At 43.7% G+C, this 8,917-nt stretch overlaps 1 long non-coding RNA gene across 1 annotated transcript; it reads left to right on the top strand.

Annotated features, from left to right (window-relative positions):
• The first annotated feature begins 4,079 nt into the window (after positions 1–4,079).
• Positions 4,080–7,831, top strand: LOC123042358 (uncharacterized). The gene is made up of 3 exons (XR_006418762.1): positions 4,080–5,326; positions 6,347–6,461; positions 7,558–7,831. It is a non-coding gene; the product is annotated as an uncharacterized lncRNA (long non-coding RNA).
• The last annotated feature ends 1,086 nt before the right edge of the window (positions 7,832–8,917 follow it).

The raw sequence follows: 8,917 nt of genomic DNA, 5'->3' as shown, positions 1-8,917 counted from the left end.
CACTGCGGAGCTCTGGGAGGCGTCGGGGAGGCGAGAGGGGGATGGTGGCCGCGGCGAACGGCGTCGGTGGCGACGGCTCCATTCGGGTCCGAGGTGCGGAGCGAGAGGGAGAGCAGGAGAAGGGGATGAGCACGGGAGGGAGTTGAGAGAGGCCTGAGGGAGCCGCGTGGCGTCTCCAGGGAGTAGCGGAGGCAAGCAGGGAGGCAGGAGGTGGCCGAGGCGGCATCGGCGCTCGCCACCGAGCTGCTTCGGTGCGAGGGGAGGAAGAAGACAAAGGGGAGGAGGTGGGCTGGGCCAGCGGGAGGAGCTAGGCCAGCTACAGGTAAGTGGCCCAGGTGGGCTGCAGGTAATGTTTCCCTCCCTCTCTCTGTTTTTCCTATTTTACCTCTGTTTTCTATTTTTCTGACATTTGTTTGATTTAACAGATATATTAAATCATTTAATTTTATTATGCCAATTTTTGTAGGGGCTAATGGTATTATTCCAGAGCTCTTTTATAATTGGCATAATTTTTGGACCATATTTCATATATATAGAAATATCTTTCCAATGCAAATATTTATCGAATTAATCCAAATGGCCAAATTAAATGTCCATGAGCTCCTAAAAATATTGTTTTGATTTTTATCTCTGTCCAATATTTTCAGAGGGCAACATGAGCATTTTCTTGGACCCTTTTGGGGAATTTTTTTTATTTGGGTCATTTTCAACATGATTCTGAGGGTTCCACCAATCCTCATTTCAAATTTAAATGAAATTTAAACATGATGCACACATGAAGCTAGCCTAGAGCATTACTAGAAGCTAGGGATGTGACAGAACCGACTTAGATACGCTATAAAAGAAGCCCCCGAGCCCGTCCAGACCTCAAGCGACCTCAAGCCATTCCTCCAAAGCCCCCCGTCCATCCAGTGCTTCCATCCTCCTTCCCTCAGCCGTGCGGAGCTGCCCAGCCACTCAGCTTTGATCGGGAGCCATCATAGCCCAAGACCCCAACCCGTCAGAAGTTTCCGTCCGCCGCAAAGCTCGCCACCGGCGACTCCCTTCGTCCCCGCCACCCTCTCGACCACTCGGAGGACCGCCCTGGACTGGAGGATCCATCCCTGCCCTTGGAACCCCGCGGGGAGCCGCTGTTCTCCAGCGGTGATCGCCGGAGCTCCGCCTCCGCTCGGACAGAGGAGGAAGGAGGCGGGCGACTGGTCAAACCTGACCAGTGGGCCCAAGGGACCCACTGTCACTGACCCACGCGCCGGTCCACGCTGGCATAAGTGGAAGCATAAAGCGCAGAGTACGCTTTCCCCCTCGAACCTTTTTTTTCTTTTTCTGATTCTTTTATTTAATTATTAAAAACAGATTTTGACTAAACTTTGACTGGCTATATCTTTTTAAATATAGGTCCAAATGATTTGATTCTTTTATTGTGGTTTCACAAATTTTGTCTAGTTTATTTACATATTTATTTGAAAATTTTCCAAACAACTTTTTTGTACTGTTTTGAAACTATGTGTTGAATTCAAAAAAATATTTAAATAGGATAATGGAGAGAGAAGAAAACTTTCAAAAGTTTTGGAATGCACCCTGGCTCTCCACAACTTGAAGGCAAGCATTTCTGAACCCTGGCATAATATTGTTGTGTGATATGGTTACAACACCACCTTAACACGAGAATTTGTTATTTTATGTGATGATATGATCATACTCGTGAGTGCATAATGAATGTTCCTTGCTGTTGGGACTTGATATGCTTGTGATAGAAATTACCCTTGTATACCTTTCATGCTTATTGGAATGAATCCGGGAAAGCCTCTGTCTTGGTAGACACGAGCTTGTCTCCAGTCTTCATCGAGACGGTTGTGTCCGTTATAACATAAGTGAGGTATGCGGAGTGGTGATTCTGTCTGTTGGTTGAAACATATTTGTTATGCTAATTATGCAGGAAATACTTTAACCTCCTGAGTCGACCATAGATCGAGTCTTGTTCCAGTAACCCCCATGCTTGTTTCGTACTACCACTTGTCCCCGCCGTAGGTAGGGTACGGTTCAGTAAGTTGTCAACCCCTTTCTTAGCATACACCGTATATAGAGGCCATGGTGGAAGATACTGGCTGCATCCGGTAGGCATGCCACCTGGTCCAGGGGCATGGGTGTTTCCGATTGTAGCCGAGGGGGTAGCTTCCCTAGTTTGCGCGCGTTATAAATTTTGTGATCCCATGCTAATCGAGGTTGTAGCCTCCCCACATAGAGTTTTGCTTAACGAGTGTCGTGGGTGATTCCAGACACCGGTAAGTCAGGCTGGTGTGTGCGGTCAGGTGTGTTTTCAATTAAAAGACCATACACGGAATTAGTCCCGATGGACGAATGGAATCCGTTACTCGTGAGTAAAGAGTACACCCTCTGCAAATATTATATATATTTGAATAGCCGTGTCCATGGTTAAGGACTATAGTCTGGGATGGGTCAAGTGTCGGTCTTAGTGTCGGTCTTCGGAGGAAAAACTGCTAAACCAGAGCATTGATTATGACCTGTGACATATGATGATTATGATTATTATTATTGTGGACTAACCATTTACATTATTTGAATTATTGAGTATCCCTGGGATGGTTCTACCTACTGGATATTCACTGTGATTATTTATTTATAAGCCCTTTATGTGGTGTTGCTCAGACGCCCGACTGTGGCATGCTTGTCATTTAAATTATTTATAAGCCCTTTATGTGGTGTCGCTCAGACGCCCGACTGTGGCATGCTTTATATTATTATCCTTTCGAGGCGTCGCTTCAGACACCCGATCGGTGCATTCTATTCCTACTCCCTTATTGCATATTCATGTTGTATATGAATAACCTGCTTGCATGCATCATGGATTTTTTTATGACTGACGTGTGATCATGAAGTATTTTAGAACATGATTATCATTCATTATATTATACATGTGTTCATAATGTTTGTGAGTACATTCAAAAGTACTCATTGCTTGTCCCTGGCTATTGTCTTGGCCAGATTTCTTGCACGGAGAGAAGTGTTGCGATGACAGCCCCGGAGCCTATGTAAAGATGATAGCAGCCTTGCGAAGATAGGAGTTATCCTGGTCAGCTATTCCTGTGGGAGATGGAGTCCCATAGACGCTGATAAACCACAAACCGCTTCCGCCATCAGCCACCAGAAACCTTGTGTTGTACTCATAGGCTAGAATGGTCTTGTACTACATATTATGTTTTTTTGCTTGGAGTTTCTGTATCGAGTTGGTGTCTCATCAGTTAACAGTAATCCTGGGGCTGGTGAGCACAAGGGCCATTTTCTTGGAAATTAATACCCTGAAAATACGGTCCTGACAACCTTGGTATCAGAGCTAGGCTGATCATTGGTTAATCCTATCTTAGCCAGGTCAATAAACCTAGATTAACCAATCCACCAGACCTTAACCTAACCCCGGCTAAGCTTCTCGTGTAAGATAGCCACATAGTGACCCCGACACCTTTCGGCAGTCGGTGCCCAACCTATCAGCCTAGCTTGTCGATCACGCGCCAGTGATCAACACCTAAATTGTCTCATTCGCAAGCGTGTGAAGGAAGACTCCGTACCCTTTTTCTATAAAAAGGACACGCTAGCCTCAACCCAGCACAGCACAACCTCTTCCCCAATACGAGCTATAATGGCTGGCCCTATTATGCACAATGAGACCACAGCAAACAACCTTCACTACAAGAAATCTGTTAATCCATGACGGATTTATGATGACATTCCTATAAACTGTCACGGAAACCGGCACAGATCAGGAAGATGTGAATGGGCTACAAAATGATAGCCCCTTCATGACGGACATCGAGGGACTGTCATGGAAACCGTCATGAATTGACTAAGCGGGACTACTCAGACCTACTTTTTTCCTTTATGAATACACCATTGGACCGTCATGGATGGGGCTCCTACCGATGTATCGTGGCATGCTCTTTATTTGTCCCACATGTCAGTCGGATGTAATAATATATGGAGACAAAAAAACTACCATAGCGCGCGAGAGAAACAAAGTTTTAAGTCCCCAACGTGGGGAGTCAAAATTTTCGAGGCTTCCCATTTTTAACCCTAATTCCCCTTCCCCTTCCCCTTCCCCCATCTCCTCCCATACCAACCATCAGCCGCCGCCACCTATCCTCGCGTCGCTCTATGTCGGCACCGGCGGCGCCGACACTAAACCACCCCCCGCCAGGTCTCTCCTCATCTATCCCGCTCCAGACCCCTCCCTGTCTACCCCATGCCATGCCCCTCCCCATTCAGATCGCGGCCTCGAGATACGGCGGCCCAGTGCTACACTTCGAGCTGAGACGGCAGCGGTGGCGGCAGGACGGCATGCCGGATCAAGTCCCCGTGGTCATCAGCGGCGGGCACGGATCCAGCTCCATCCAGCTGCGGGTATGGATCCAGGTCCATCCGGCGGCGGGCACAGATCCAGATCCATCCGGCTGAGAGCCAATGTGAGTGAGGAATCTCCAACCCCCACACTCTTCTCCTCAGCTATTTTGTTCTTCGGGATTGAGTTCTTACACTCCTTATTTGGGTCGGGGGATCTGCAGTTTATTCTCATGGGGATGGTCAGCTCTGCAGGTTTGTTTCATCATCTCAGATTGTTGTTGCGTGTACACATGCATCTTTTTATTTTCCTGTTAGCTTCGATTGCCTTGGATGGAACCATCTCAATATGCATGAATATTGTTTGGTATATACACTTCTTCTGTTCTTTTGCCTTTACGAGTAATACGGAATGTTGCTGTGAAATGTTATGCTTGTTAATTACCTGAATATTTTATGTAAAATGTGATTGACCATGCCGGTGTCAGAGTTCAATTGTCTTGGTGTGCATAGTGGTCCGTGAACCATAGTTGGCTGTAATATTTGTTGACATGGCAAGGTTGTATACTGGACCATAACACCCTATTTTACTTGTCCTTATTTGTTTGATGAAACGACTGTATTTTGGTATCTGCTCCTGCCTCCAGTGTATTAACTATGGTATTGTATATTTCTCAAAAAACTATGGTTCTGTATGTACTTCAGATCCATACTTCCACTTTAGATATCAAATAAAATTCGTCAGGTGTTGCAGATTTTAATGTTATATATACATATTTATTATCGTCCTAATGGCTTTTTTGTTGTCTACTTGATAGATTATATAATAGCATGCATTTGAAACAAATCTGCACGTTATGGAAGTTTGTACATTAGAACTGGGAAGAAAGGTCAAGCCAATTTCATCACTAGCATGAGACTTGGCAATATTGCAAGGTGGAGCGGACGGCACCGGCCGCATTGATTTCATTAGATGGTGAGTGCATCTCGGCAAATGGCTTGCTTGTACTTGAGTTCTAGATGTATTTTTGGGGTACAGTTTTAGACTTTTGTTTGTATCCCGTTACTGGACGTTGGCTGTGGGGTTTCCAATGCTGCAACTTCAATCTTCACTAGGTTGAAATGTTGTTGGATGTAGTACGACAATGCAAGAAATCCAATAATGGGAATTAAACCTGCAGGTTCTTCACGATCTTCAATTAATTCAGTAATTGAGTTCCAAGTTGATTGTAGTCTCCTACAGATTGGATAAACGGGTTGCCCTCCTGCCTGAAAACAAACGAAAAGAAGAAAAACCGCACACCACCGCCTGCTTGGCCTCGCACTCTTGCCTCCCAAGGTCGAGTTTTTTTTGACCCCCTGTCATGCTGCTGCTGTTGATGTTGTAGCCAGAAAGCCACACGCCCCTAAAGAGCAACAAGTAAAACTGATGGATGTTGTGACATCGATGTTGCACTGCACGTTTGTTCAAAGTAATCACAGTAATATCTTGCACTACACATCTGTCCATTGGCTGGCCTACGCGACCAGGGCGATTAGATTGATTTCTTCCTCTGTTTGTTACGCTTTGCTGTTTGCTGTCACTGGGATAGTGGGTTATTCCTCCCTTATTCTTCTGCTTTCTGATTGAATCTTTAAGTTTTGTATTAATATGGTTGCAAACAATGTGGATGCAAGACTGGTGTGTTCTATGCAAACACTGGAGTTGTTACTTTGCATTTCACTTCCTAACATTGATGAGAGTACATCTTCATCATGCTGTACTCATTGTTTCTCTAGCATACTAATCTTTGTCTGATAGGTTCTGCTTTGATCAAATAGGTGACACAAAGTGAAACCCTTGAAATGAACTTCATTACTGCGTTGATGTCTTATTCAATTTAAATATTACCTGACTTCTTAATATAGCTGTATAAACAATCCTTCTGTTTCCCTTCCTCTTTGGGTTTGCAAGCTAATAGTTTAATTGATGCTGAGTTGTTTTCGCTTGTTACAGCAGAGGTGATGGATTTTATACTATTGTTTTTCTGGAAATGCGTGTGCATAGTTCCAATCTCAAGGACCGATGGAAATGAAGATTACACATTTTTCTTTAAGACTACTAAAAGATGGTATATTATTCTCGCTTCAGATTTAGGAGTGTTCGATTTGCTACATAGTGCATTTGTTCAGTCTCAAAATTTTAGTGTTATTACTAGCATATTCTCTATTTCTTGGTATTATTCACACCACGTCATTGGTGAAAGCTTGATGGAAAGAATAACTAATGAATGATGTGCTAAATTAAACTAAAATGTTATGTATACAACCAGAACTGGAGAAAAAAAGATCTAGGTATATTCCCTTGAATTATTTACTTCATACATTTTCATGTGGGCAGAGATAATTGTGTGCCTTGTATCCTATCACATATTGAAGCGTGGGAAGAAATAATTATGTACCTTGTATGCTATGAAAGCTAATCAGTAAATGGGAGAATGTATGCTTTTTTCTTCCTTCCAACATATGTTACTGTTGTTCATAATTCTCAGGTGTGGTTAGTCTAGATGATAAGGTTATGGTCTAAAAGCATCAGACTAAATCTGAACCATTATGTTCATCTTTATTCTAAAGTTCTTAGCTAAAGTTTTCTGATCCTCAGAAATGTTCCGTCTTTGTAAAGAATTGTACTGTTAGCATAATAAGATCACTAATTAAGTGGATCATTCTATTGCCCGAAATGGCCTTGCCTTTGACTAATTTTTTTACATGCAAAAGGCAAGTTTATTGATAGAAATTAGCTATAATTGATGAAGAAAGTATGCCTCTAGTATTACTACTTTTATGTTTTGTTAACTAAGAACTACATTGTATTGTACGGAATCGTCCATTTTGATACACCAAGCCATGTCACATGCATATAAATTTGATTTTGTTGTTGTACTTTGCAAATATGAAATGATCTGTCCACCCTTTGTTTTAAAATGATTCTGACCTTTCTATGTTTGGACGATAAAATGTCACATTTATAGAACAATTTTTTAACTTGTAACTAGTATGCTATTTTTTAGCGTGTGTTGTCCACATTTTCATGGTACCTTAATATAGTAGTGTTGTGTCTATTGAATGATTGCTTGGAAAATCAACTAATATTATTACTCTCTAGATTCATTTGGGAGCTGGCTGTTATAACTTGTTATAATTATGTATGTTTTGGATTCTATGCAGGTTTGGCAGTTTGGAGATTGAAGTGCTTTGAATAGCCGTCGGGAAGCGGTGGTGTAGTGTTGGATATTAAAAATCAGCTAATAGTGCATCTTTTTCTTGGAAGTTATGTTACTTGAAATATAAAAAAAATGCTTATATCGCTTTCTAGATATGCTTCTGATGTTTTGATATTAAGATTTGTTTTTTGGAATCAGACTAGATTGTTGGAACTCTGTATTGTCATGTGAACAATTGCTATTTTTTGAATGGATATAATTTGATTGTCTTGTTGTAAATTGGGATGCATTAATGCTGGACTAAGAAAGGGGCTAATGTGCTGGACTAATAAATCAGGTGGGCTCATGGGCAGGACCAAAATAAACAACTAATGAGTTGGACTGGACTGAAATTATTGGGCTAAAATCCTAATTGGGCTGTTACTACATGGGCCATGCTGGCCTCCACGTCAGATCCACATAAACGCCACGTTAGGTACAGGTCATGTAAAGCGATGACGGGTTTTTCCGTCATAGCCTAGTTTGGGCTGTGCGGGCCTGGGATAGGTCCATGACGGCCACGATTCATCACGGAAGGTACGGTGTCAAATTATGACGCGATATACATGACGGATTCCAAATCCGTCATGGACGGGCACGCATGACAGATTTTGGTCGATCTGTGACGGACGAGGACCGTCATGTATTAACAAGTTTCTTGTAGTGCTTGGAGGTTTTGTGACCGTGCTAGCAAACCTCACCCGCGTGCCTTTGCATTAGAAGAGCCCCCAAAGTATGTTGTGTACCAAGGGCCCATGAGCGGTGAGAGCCATCAATTCTGGGCCACTGTGCACATCTAGGGTAGGGGTCTATCTCCAGAACGCCCCTACAGGTTCACCGGAAGGACAACTTCCTTTGAGCCACAAGCCATCCAACTAGCTGCTCGAGAGGCTACAGTTCAACTCTGGCACTTGTTGCCCAGAGTTAACTGTCGCTCGTTCTACTACTACCCCAACCGTGACGGGTATGGTAGGCCACCCCAGGTTGCCAACGGAGTTCACGAGACGGATCCTGCATTGTTACATCTGGTGTGCTATGTAAGTGCACTGGAGGAACTGTTCGATCAAATCACCCTTGGTTTTATCGCAGCTCATGGAGAACTGGTTCGCTGAGCCCAGGCAAGAGGAGAAGATGAGCCCGACGCCGACAACCCAGTCGTGTTGTTTAGACAACCAATCGAATCCTTGAGGTTTGCCCCAGCCATCGATCAAAATACTTTGGTGTCCCCAGAAGTGCTTCGTCGCCTTTTGGGAACACGCTCCAACGGGATTGTGTCCAACAACCCCCGCGATGGTCATCATCGCTACCCCGACCCTGCAGCCCCT

Source organism: Triticum aestivum, chromosome 2B (genome assembly GCF_018294505.1).
Source record: "Triticum aestivum cultivar Chinese Spring chromosome 2B, IWGSC CS RefSeq v2.1, whole genome shotgun sequence".
In the NCBI taxonomy this organism is placed as follows: Eukaryota; Viridiplantae; Streptophyta; class Magnoliopsida; order Poales; family Poaceae; genus Triticum; species Triticum aestivum.
Note: the sequence above shows the minus strand (reverse complement) of the source record. Positions and strands in the feature narration are given on the sequence as shown.